General features: G+C 39.8%; 1 long non-coding RNA gene across 2 annotated transcripts in view; it reads left to right on the top strand.

Annotated features, from left to right (window-relative positions):
• The window catches only part of LOC113966884, a 42,011-nt gene extending 36,319 nt beyond the window's left edge, over nt 1-5,692 (top strand). Inside the window, exons 2-4 of one of the 2 annotated variants that reach the window (XR_003533996.1) lie at nt 2,805-3,057; nt 3,564-3,885; nt 5,274-5,692. This is a non-coding gene — a long non-coding RNA (uncharacterized LOC113966884). The remainder of the gene's footprint in view (nt 1-2,804; nt 3,058-3,563; nt 3,886-5,273) is intronic. The other variant, XR_003533995.1, reaches the window with a different exon arrangement.
• The last annotated feature ends 6,125 nt before the right edge of the window (nt 5,693-11,817 follow it).

Consider the following 11,817-nt stretch of genomic DNA (forward strand, 5'->3'; position numbering starts at 1 on the left):
ACCCAAGTGCATAAAAATCTATAGCAATACCGTGTGTCCTGCAAAGCAGGTACTCATTTATTTCCTAAGAGGCCTCTAAGGAAGATTACCTAACAACTTTAACAGCCTAAAAGCTGCAGTCTAAGGAAATATTTTGCCAGCCCTATTCCATTTTTTCAAACAACAGCACTTTGATCCAGTGTATTGGAAAGTTGCCTAACCTGAGTGGTTTGAAACAGCTGGTGTCTACACACAACTCCATTTGCTGACTTTCCCATCTACTTAATATTATATAGGAACTTGCAGTGCCTGACTACCAGAAATTCAACCTCTGAAATTTCTTTGTAATTCTTTTTACCTGCTCACAGTCTCTTATTACTAACATCCTGCTCTAAATCTGGCCTTCAGCATAGCTGCTTGTATGACATGCACTAGGCTTTTTAGAGAAATGATCTTCAGGTACTGAAATGTGTTATGAAGTGAGACTTCATACTCAAGCATGAATATCTCTCACTCTCTAAACATAAGCAGTTATCCCAGCTGTTATATACCTTACTGTGTTGTGTACATGGAGAATGAATGATTTTGCAAGTACTTATTTACTGTAGGAGGTTTACTGTATGTTTAATGTCTGCCAAACAGTATCCTATGCCTCCCACTTGCCAACTAAGTCATTCAGCAAAACCAAATTGATTTCCTGACTGCACTACCAGGTTTTGTCCCTGGACAGAGATGAAAATCCTTTTTGCAGTTCTTTAAGATTTGTGGGGAAAGAAATTAATGTGGATGTCTTGAGACTGTCTGAAGAAATACATAATGAGAAAGCATTTAAGGCATTATGATATTTGCATTCTCCATAAGGAATTCAGGAAAGTTAACTACAATAAAAGCAAAAAAACTGCCACAGCTTCATTTCAGTGTCTTCTTAGAAAATACACATTACCTTTGGAAATCATAAGGCAAATGTGCAAATACACATGTACCCTACAACCCTTCTCACTCATTTTCTGATTATTCAATAACAAGAACCTATGTTTAACTCAGTAATTGGATCATTGGCACCAAAAGCAATTAAAAACTCCCTAATATATTCAGTCAAAACTAATGATGGACTTCTAGAGCACTGTGTGTCATTCTGTCTTCAGTGTGCCTTGGGATTTGAAAATCTGTAAACTGACAAAACACTTGATAAATGATGCAAAAGGAAGTGGTCTCAGTAACTTCATTAGTCTTTCTTATCCTCACTGGCTGTCATCCACCTCTCCACATATCACCTACTGAGCAAATATACTGACTTTGCGTTGGTGTATATGATACATAGAAGAGGGCAAAAAGCAATTGAGGTCCTGTGTTTATTTATATGATATAATCTGTAACTGATAAATCCTTTTCTGAAAGGTGCTTTATATAGACTAATAACAGTAGAAAAACTTTGTCTCCCTATGCCTGAATATCAGAGACAGTTCTCTGTAAGATTCTTAAAGGGCTCACGTTACCTCTTACTGTATCACAAAGTCATTGTAAACTTGTGACCAGTCCCTTCAAGGAATTTCAGTTTATAGCTGGGAACTAAAATTATGGCACATCTACAGTAAGGAATAGAGAACAGTGCAGAGCTTGTTGGGCTAATTACATCCATGAGATTCAGTGCAACGCCTTGAAGAGAAACTATCCAGGAACACCAAAAGGGGACAGCCATATTCATGGTGCTTTATCTGATCCAATAAACCTGGCTCCCAGAAAAAGCTAATTTGCTTTCACACAAGGACATTCTGGGAATACACAAATTTGGCAGAAAGTTTCACTGCAAAATATAGATGTATTTACAAAGGTGAAAACAGTAACCGAGTAGGGTGTCTGTGACAGAGGAGGTGGTAAGCTCAATCCCCCTTGAAGAGCCTGGATACTGCCCCAGGGGTCAAAAAGAAACGTGACAGAATGTGACCTTGCCAACAATGAGCATCAGCTTGTTGTAGCAACGTAACAGTTATGAAGTCAGACAAGGTCGGAATCTCTGTGGTGGTTGTGTCCTGGCCCTTGAACTGGGACAGCTGGTTTGACATTTTCTGTATGGAAAAGCTGCGAAGAGGAGACTGTTGCCTTGTGTTTATCCTGCTGCCTACCCTGTCTTCGGATATCAGTTACTCATGATAATGAGTTTTCTTTATTTTCTTCCTCTTCTGCTCCTCTTCCTCAAACTCAACAAACAATTTATTTGTCTCTCTTGTCTAAATATTTTCTCAGATGTGAAATCTATGCTTTATACCTAGTTTTATAAAACGCAGCAAGTTCTATAAACCTGGAAACAAGAGGTTAAACTTTTAGATTACATGCTGAAATGTCAGTTCTAGTCAGCTAAAAGGGTAGTGTTTACTTCTAGCTAATCTCTAGACATACTGTGTAAGTTGTGATCTTACTGTACTGGAGGTAGTAAGAAACACCCCAGTCTAAGGTAGATTTCCATGAAAGAAAAGCCATCCCTCTTTGAGCTGCAGAAGGATATTGATTATATTACATTTCAAAGTGTGATATACCGTTCTTAGTTCCTGGGGGCCTCTAGCCAAATCTGCAGGTTACTGTAAAAGGAATTGTTTACAAATTATCTCTTAAAAAGCCTACAGGTGAGATTTCTGGAACATCTACCTACAGGTCAATATCCAGTGATTTATTTTTTTATTCATATCTAGGCAAGGGACGTGATGGAATACAAATGAGGGTTAAGCTCCTGGCCACTTTCCTATAGGCACCACTTTGCCCTATGTGTATATACCTACCTTATTCTCAGCCACTCCTTTTCTTATACCTACTTCTTTGTCAACACATAGATATCCCCATTCATTCCAGAACATCCCTGGAGATGCTCTCGTATCAGTGAAGAGCTCCCATGTAGAGAGAGAAACTCTGTTCACTAAAGATGAGAAAATACAAAGAGATTTGGAAGAACTCAGCAATCTAGAGGGATCAGAATACTCATTCTGAACAACTATGAATGAACTTGAGAGAAATCAGAAAGTTATTAAACTTGCTTTATAGGAAGCCTAGAATAATGATAACAAGAGGCAGCAGCATGAAAAGATGGTAAGTGGAAAATACTGTTCTTCCAGATGTCAAACTATAGTGCATCATGGAAGCTGTGGATCAGCCAGGAAACTGTCTGCAGAGGGAAACAAGGTTCATGAGACATTTGAGTTACTTCTTAGAGGTAAAGGACCTCAGTGGGTTAACATCAAAATCACAAGACGCGAAATCCTTCCATGTGGTCAAAAGAGCCATCATGTTTATTCTAGATCAACCAGGCCCTAATTAAATATTTTAAAATATTTCTTTACATTTTCAAATCAGAAAAAATTTATATGGTGGATGTTTCATATGTTGTAAGACAACATTCAATGGAAGATTTGTTTTGGAGACCTAGGAGCAAACTTTTTAAAGGGAAATAATGTATAGTAAAGAACTAGTAAGTTGTTATACAAATGTGTGAATAATCACTTAAACAAGTATCCAGGTTGACTTAGATGAACATATTCCATTTCTGTCTATCAGCTTACATACAAAAATTTATCATCTCTCTCTCCAATTTATAGCAGGGAGTTGTCAGAGACATGTCAACATCACCTGTCATCTCAGACAGTAAAACAGAGAGCATGGATGCCAAGTGTCACATGGCACATTCGTACATGAAGAGAGGCACCAGCACTTTGCAGTCAGAAGTGTCCACCAGTGCAGAGGAGCTGGAACAACTCTGTGGCAAGTGGGTCACAGAAGCAGATACTGATATGTGAGCTTGAGAGGATGAGGCGGGATTTTGTGCTGGCTAAACTGAAATATGAACCTGAAGATGACAAAAAGCAAAGGCTTCATGAAGAGAGAATGGCACAGATTCATCAACAGGCAGTAAAAACATTGGTAAGCAGAGAAAGGATAAAGGGTTGGATGCAAGAGAGACTGAAACATTCACATTCTATGTTAAGCAATTTGTAAGGTTCTATTCTTTTGTGTCGAGTAGTACTGTGACTTTTAAAGTTAGCCTTGACTAGGTGATCTCTACAGCTTGTACATATACTTAATGAGAATGGAGTTGTTTCACTCCCTAAAATATGAACTATGGTAACCTTCATTGCTATAAAATATATAAAAGAACAGTTTTCTCACAAACTAAGTTTATGATGTAAGGATTCGTGAACTTTTTTTTTCCTTATTTTTCCCCCTGAACATCAGAGGAATTGCTCTGAATGCAATGCAAACTTTGATCAGTTTTCTGCTTCTATAGTGGGATCAATTTCTTGGGTTGCAGTTAGATGGCTCAGATAATAAATGCACGAAAAAATGAGGGGATGAAAGAACCTACCAAAGTAATACAGATTTTCTAGACAATGAATCAGATTTTTCAAGCCTGCAAAAGTAGATGTAGATGAAGTAGGTGAAGTCATTGTATGTTCAGACATATGAATCTGTTGTTAACAATATTCCAGCCCAGAGGAGACTATTCTATTTGACTATTGTGTTAGACTTACTTGCATGTGGGTCTTCTCCTCCATGTTCTGTGCTCTAAATCAGGACAGGATAGAAGGATGTGTTTTACACAGTATTTCTAGCATTTGTGCTGGGGTTGTACACAGGAGCTCAGATCATTCACAAGAATAGCACTCAGCTAAACACTGTAGAATACCTAAAGTTTTTCATATGTGAGGTTTTTTTCCATATAACTAATCCATAGTCCTGGATAGGATCTCACAGTTAGGTGAATTAAATGCAGTTCCAATAAAATCAATGAAGCTATATTACAGAAAAACTCATGAGAGTCAGGTCCAATACATATTTGGCTAAATTACTGACATGCATCTGGACTAAACAAATTAACTACTGAAATTTTTTATTAAATTAAGAGCTGAAAGTTTGCTGAAGAACATGTATAAAGATATGAATGTACTCAACAGTTTGTGCAACAGATGTAGAGATGGATACACAAAAAAGCCTTACCATTGGTATGCACTGACTTCATATGAACTGCTTCGTGTACCCGCATGCTCTTCCTTGCAGTAAACATGAGGTCAATTCCTTTATTCCTGAGAGAGAAAACCTAGCTCATGTTATGGATATGGGTGGGAATGTGATACCTATCATTTAACACAGCGTAGCTGATTTTCACTCAGTTCACATGCTGACTTCTCTCACAGCAATTTTTGATGAACTAGGTGTGCCATAGGGCCAGGTGCACTCAGAGAAACACATGGATGGGACAGGAGTGGAACATTGTTGTGTGACATAATGTGTATTTTTTCCTTTTCCCACAGTTAAGTCAAGGATTCTAAGACCAGAGTCTACTCCAGTCCCCAAAACAGTATGCCTTGTTCCTACAACTGCTTCATCTGTATTCATGTTATTTACACAGCAAAGGAGCTGGCCTTCTACATTTTACAAACCCATTACCTGTTTTGCTATTGTGCTCTTTGACATTCTCAAAAAGATTTTCCAGAATCACAAAAAAAAAAAAAGTTTTTTAAAAAGGTAGCCCCTTTTTTTTCTACTTTTTAATTATTTTTTCCTCGCTACACCAATCATGCATATAGGATTTCAGCTTTTATATGTACAGTAGCCTAATTACGGAAAACTAACTGATTGTCTCAAGAAAACTGCAACTTAATGACATCATTTGACTTCATGCTCTCTCAACAACGTTTGACATCATGCAAGATCATTCATCTATCCAAATAAAGTTATGCACAATAAAAAAATAATTTTGGAATGTGTTCTATTTTATCTCCTTAGATTAACATGGTGACTTGGGCTTACCTTTAACAAAATTATCACAGAGGGGTTTCAGAGCTGGGTTTATTATCCTGGATGGAGGTGCTGAGGAGAATTTAATATTCTGCTATGTGCTCACTACTGTAAGCTGGGCAGAACAGAATCATTCTCCTCTGTGCTGCAATTACACACAGTCTCTATGAGCAATAGGCCAGCAAGCACTGGTGAGTGCATATATACGTTCTTTATAATAGAGGTATTGTGATTCCTGAAGTTTCCACACTAATAAGGAAAGATATCAAATATAGCCCCAGTAAAAGGTATTTTGTCTAGTGGGAATATGACTAGACCTTTTTCATACAACTTTAGTCATGCAGTAGAGGATATTTCCAGCTGAGAAAAGGTAAAGAGTCATCTACCATATGGTATGTCAGGTTAGAGTAAGTACAATCTTGTCAACCTTCCTTTGTGGTTAGGATCAGAGCATAATTCATCCATATATCCTCATGCACATGCCTTACTGTGTTTTATTTAAATAAGTCTTGTCCTAGTCTGCATTCTTTTTGCATTGTGTTCTTAACAGGAAAATCACTTTAAGCCCCCTCACCACTTCAATATTTCTGTGGGAGGTAGTGATTTGACTTTATTTTTTAAAATTTCTTAGGAGTAAGACCTGTAAATAAGCTGATTTCAAATCTGTGTTTTTCTCTCAATGAAATAATAAGAATGTCACCCAGAAACTGGGTGACAAAGTCTGTGCTTTGTTTTCTGCTGAATCTGACAACACTTCCTGTGGATAACCTGTATAGAAATATGATTTGCAATACCACAAGTGACTTCAAATACTTCTCTTCACAATTTGTAACTCTTGGGTTTCCATCAGGAGGAGAGTAATTCAAATGACGGCTAGAATTGGTCACAGATGTGAGACCACTGGAAGTTCCACAATAGAGTTTGCACTGAAGCATTATTTTTATTACTCATTCAATGCTAATTTTTGGGGATGGGAAGAAGGAACCTCTTGCATTTTAGTTTCTACACACGGGAAGTAATACTAAATAGTCTTAAACATACTCCAAAATCATAAAACCAAGGAGGAAAATAGGTTAGCCTTTCCCTGATAGATGCACTCTGAGCTGTTGTGGGTACCCATGTTATACTTAATGTTATTCCCATATTGATGAGAGCCAGATTCTTTTTTTTTTTTTTAAAGTCTGTGTAGCTGTCTAGCTTCTGGGAGCTGCAGCTCAAAAATTGTTGATAAAGTCATGAGAAGTAGCAGTACAGCATAGAACAGAAAAATCCAAGCTCCTCTCTAACTGCTTCAGGTACTTCTGGGCTTTCACCAGCTCTTGCCCTTCACTGGGCTGACAAACACCCCTTTGAGTTGCCTGGCCATGCCCTATACCCTTATTTTACAACAGTAGGCACACTCATCACGAAGTGTATGGTTTTATGTGAAACCACAGGAAATGGTGGTTTCAGCTATTTTAAGCCTAAAAGTAGGCAGTATTTTACAGCTGGTTTGATTTCAAGAGAACCACAAAAGGTAAAAAAAAAAAACCTTTTAACCCTCAGAGCTGTAATAACATACAGCTAAAATTTCAGCAGCCACTATGAAAAGCCTCAAATTAATTATTAAAAATAATATTAATTCCCATGGGTTTTGCAGCTGGTTTGTGATTTATTAGTACCTGAGTTGGGAATTGATGACCTTGGCAAAACAAAAAGTTTGCTAATTCACCTGATAATCAAAGCTACATTTCATAGCTTTCATTTGTCATTCTCCCATAGGCTGTGCCAAATCAAAGGGTAAACTTACTTGGAAGTGAAAGGAAGGCACTGACTTACTAGTTAACTGAAACTTATTCTGTGCTAAGCAACTTCATTCTGAAGCCAGAAATTTCTCTAAACTCAAACCTGGGGGTGGGGCTGGGCTTTAGAAGGCTGTAAGGTCAGCTTTGTTGCAAAAAGTTTGCGCAGACTCTTCCCAGTGAATTGGCGGCTTCAGATCTCGGATGGACGTTTGGAGCCCAAGGTGAGTTCCTACCTCTACACAGGCTTAACCAAAGTGATCAAAACCTCCCCTCTCCCCCCCCCCCCCCCCCCAAATTCTGCGTGGAAGGCTAAGGAGAGGGGATGAGGAAAAAGGCAGTGCAGCAGAAAGGAAGCTCTTGCCAGAAGGTCGCCCACAGTTTTCGGTCCCAGCGCGGCAGAGCTCAGCCGGCCAGGCGAGCCCCGGCTGAAGGCGCCCAGAGCATCAGTCGGAGCCTTGGCTCCCGCCGTGCCCGCCCAGCAAAACTCATCCAGAGGGAGCTGGGCGCCTGTTGGCTTTGCGGGAACGCGGGACAGCACGCCGATTCGGCCGATCCAGCAGCTCCCTTGCCTTGCCTTGCCGGAGAACCCGAGATGCCCCGGGATTGCCCCAGGACAGAGGCGGCGGGAGCCCCGCCCCGGCCCCGCAGGCAGAGCAGAGAGGGCAGGGCAGGGCAAGCTGCTCTTAGGGGCAGGCTGAGAGCAGCGGGAATGACAGCCGGAGGGAAAGCGCTGGCTGGCCCTGGGAGCGAGACACGAAGAAACTTTGGAGACCTTCAATACGAGCAAGGGTGAGTGATTCGAACCCTGCTGTAAGAGGAAGGAGGATGCTATGAGTGGGTTTTCATGCTCTCGAGTGTAATGCTAACTTTACTTATTTTCACTAGTGCAATCCCAGAAGTGTTGCTCAGAAAAAAACCCCAAACCCACAACAGTAATAATTTGTGAAGAATGATTTGCAAGTTGCAGTTATGAGGGGTGAGGTGGGATAGGAGGAGAAAAAAATTGTTTTTTTACCAAACTGCAGCAGTGTCACAGCTGCTTGGCAGTGCCTGGGTGCTCAGGTGTGCTGCTTGCCACCCTGAGTATGGCAGGCACAGGCGAGGGTGTTAGTAAAGGCAGATGGTGGGACTCCTGTCTCACCAGTTTTATGGAAAAATTTGTCTGTAGCAAAGTGTCAGGTGCAATTCTGCTAGTCAAATAAGGGGTTGCTGTTGCTCTAGATTGAATACTTTTCCTCCAAGACCTTTTGGGACTGGCTTAAAGGCCAGTACTACACTTGTTACCAGTCATGAGTAGCCAGCTTCTAGGTGTAAAATATATCCTCTGGTTTTGACACGTGTTGCATGTTTAAAAGCAAGACACTTCACCTCTTTGCGGAGATGCACTATATCTGCACAAACACTTGTTTTCTTGGCTTTTCTCTAAAAAATAAGGTGTTTGTAGCGCTGTGGTTAGGTTAATTAACTCTGCACTTCTGGGATTCCTTTCTTATTTGAAGCCTAGGAGCTCTAATTACTTAGCATTTCATACACTCAACTCCTTTCAAACTACTTAACATCCATCCAAAGTTGGGTATTTTATTGAAATAGCGATTTGACTTCTTAAAAGCCATGATCTCTTGAGATATGTTGTTACTTTATTGTTGCAAAGAGAATTTTAAAATCCTGCCTTGGTCCTTTTGTCCAAGGACCTTCCCATGTAGACGGATCAGGTTGTAGCATTGAGGCTAACTTTCCCTGAAACCAGTGAAAATGATTCTGTTAACCTCAGTGGTAGCTGGGTTAGCTGTTCTGGCTTGCAAAAGTACTTGAGAGGATTACCACTCTAGAGACCAATGGCATCCTGTAGCTGTAAAATCTCATTACAGCCACAAAACTTTGCAGGTATGTACGATGAGCAGCAACTTACATCAAAGTTGTTTGGTGTTTCCCATAGTGGTGTTCTGTTACAGCAGGACCTGGTGGAGCGTTTGTTTGTTAGGGAGATTTTTGAGTACCTCAGTAAGGGAAGCAAGAAAATAGGTCCTTGATTGCTTTCTTATGCAGCCTTGAAATCACAGTAAAGAAGTTCAATTTTCATTAAGAAATCTCTCTCCTGCATTCTTTTTTTTTTTACGTTCTGCCTCTGCAGGTTTCACTGCTGTTTGCAACTCCTGATATCTAAGTGGGTTAAACTTACTGGACAAAAAAAATGAGCATATGATTTTTTTCACCATCTTAGTGAAATTAATGAAATCGAACTTCAATGAAATTGGTCACCAGCATGAACAAAGATGACTTCATGTGAATGCTTGCGGGAAAGGGATGGGGAAAAAAGTATGAGGTGCATTTCTGAGATGATGAGGGTGATTCTGGTTGAAGGAACAAAATTTGCTGGACTCCAGTTTCTCTGACTGGAGTGAACCTTTCTGTGGGCTTTGCCATCTGTACGGCAAGGGCAGATGAATCTCACAGGTATTAAGTGTGATGTTGTGCAACTGTACTAAGGGCCTTAGCAGGAGGTTCATGAGCACAAATTAGGATCTTGTTACCTAAATAACTTGAAGTAGTACCATGATTGTAGTTGTTCCTCCATTCCTAGTTTGGTAAGTGTTTCTCCAGTGCTCCTGCAGGACAGCCTGTGTCTGTCCGCAGCGCACTGCTGCACCACCTGGCTCCAATACCACCACTGCCCTTGGTTCCCAGAGCTCTGGGTGCTGCTTCCTGCATGTCAGCTGGTGCCTCTGCCTTCAGCATTGGTGTAAGTAGACATAAATGGCTTGTAGGGCTTGCGTTATTTCCAACCAGGTTGTCCCCTGAAATGTGATGTCTCTCCGGGGTCTGGCGACCACCATCAGTCAGCTGGTGCTTAGGCTGGAAGTATCAGTATTAAAGGGATGGATCTAAAGCTTGGAAGAGTTGAAAGCAGTGAGAATTAGTGGAAAGGTTTGCATCTTTCTGGAAGCCAGTCTGCTCACTGGCAAGAAAGAAGATACTTCTCTAGCCCCCTTTTCCTTCATTAAAGCTTTGAGGAAAAGTAGAGAAGGTGTAATTTTTTTTCTCCCTAATTGCTTAGGTAGTCAAGCCTGTGCTCAGAAGGAAAAGCGGACAGTAGGGCTGGCATAGTTTATCTGGCTCATAGTGACTTAAAAAAAAAAATCCTGAAAGAACTGTTGTCTTTGAGGGGAAATGCTACATAAATTGCAACTTTTTAAATAAATGTTTTTGCTATGCTGGTATTTGATCTTGCAGACTCTATGTGATTGCATCTCACCATGACCTTGTTGCTCGTGAACTTGGAAGCAAAGTGAGTTGACCTCTGTAAAATTGATGGTGTGTTTAAAGATGAGTATGTGCTTAACGGTATACTTTTTTTGTTGGTCTAAATCCATGTGTGGAGCACTGTTCCTTATGTTATAGCATCCATAAAAAGGAAATAATATTTCCCTCCCTTTTGAATTTTGCAGGAGGCCAACTTGTAAGTTTTGACTTGTATTCAAGATTTTTTGATGGATTGTGCTATGTAAACATGAAGATTCTTAAATACATACATTAAAATACATAAATACATATGTAAAATGTGGAAGAAAATAGGTGTAACAGTAACATCCTCTTTGAATCATCCCTGGTCTGAGACTGCCCTCTCTTGGAGGCCATCAGTTTCTTTTCCTTTTTATGTTGGTTCTTCTGGAGAAATCACTAGAAAGTTTCAAAATAATTTGAGATATCTCCTGCTATGTTCACCCCAGGGTGAATCATCTTCTAGGTGATTTTTTTAATTATTTTATTTTTTCTTTTCCTTTAGAAACAAGGGAAATTGATGGAAGATTAGAGAGAGACCAAATTTTCAAAGCATTTGTTTTGAATCTAGCAGGGGTAGAGTTCCAAGAAGCCAAAGGGATGTAGGTGACCAAGCATTGCTGAATTATTTGAGGGATTTCAACATCAAAGTACACCAACACCATAGGAAATCTTCTTGTGATACTATGAGTGTCCTAAATCTAGCTGATCATACATGCTTTTGAATTGCATTCTGCTTAAACATCTCTTTAGTAATATGATCAGGGTAACAAGTAGTTGTATGGACTAAAAGTTTTCTTTGGCTAAAATAATGCTGAAATATTTGTTTAAATTTAACTAGACTGGCAAGGTAGGCTGGTAGGCCTGTTTATCCAGCCTCATTCTGGTGGCTAGAAAATATTTACTTTTTTCACCTCTCCAGGTTTAAAAAAAATAATTCTCCCAGGTGATTTCATTTGATATAAACCTGGTGTGGTTGGTACAGAGAACACTC

This window comes from Neopelma chrysocephalum, unplaced genomic scaffold (assembly GCF_003984885.1).
Source record: "Neopelma chrysocephalum unplaced genomic scaffold, ASM398488v2 Primary Assembly neopelma1_61b, whole genome shotgun sequence".
Lineage (NCBI taxonomy): Eukaryota > Metazoa > Chordata > Aves > Passeriformes > Pipridae > Neopelma > Neopelma chrysocephalum.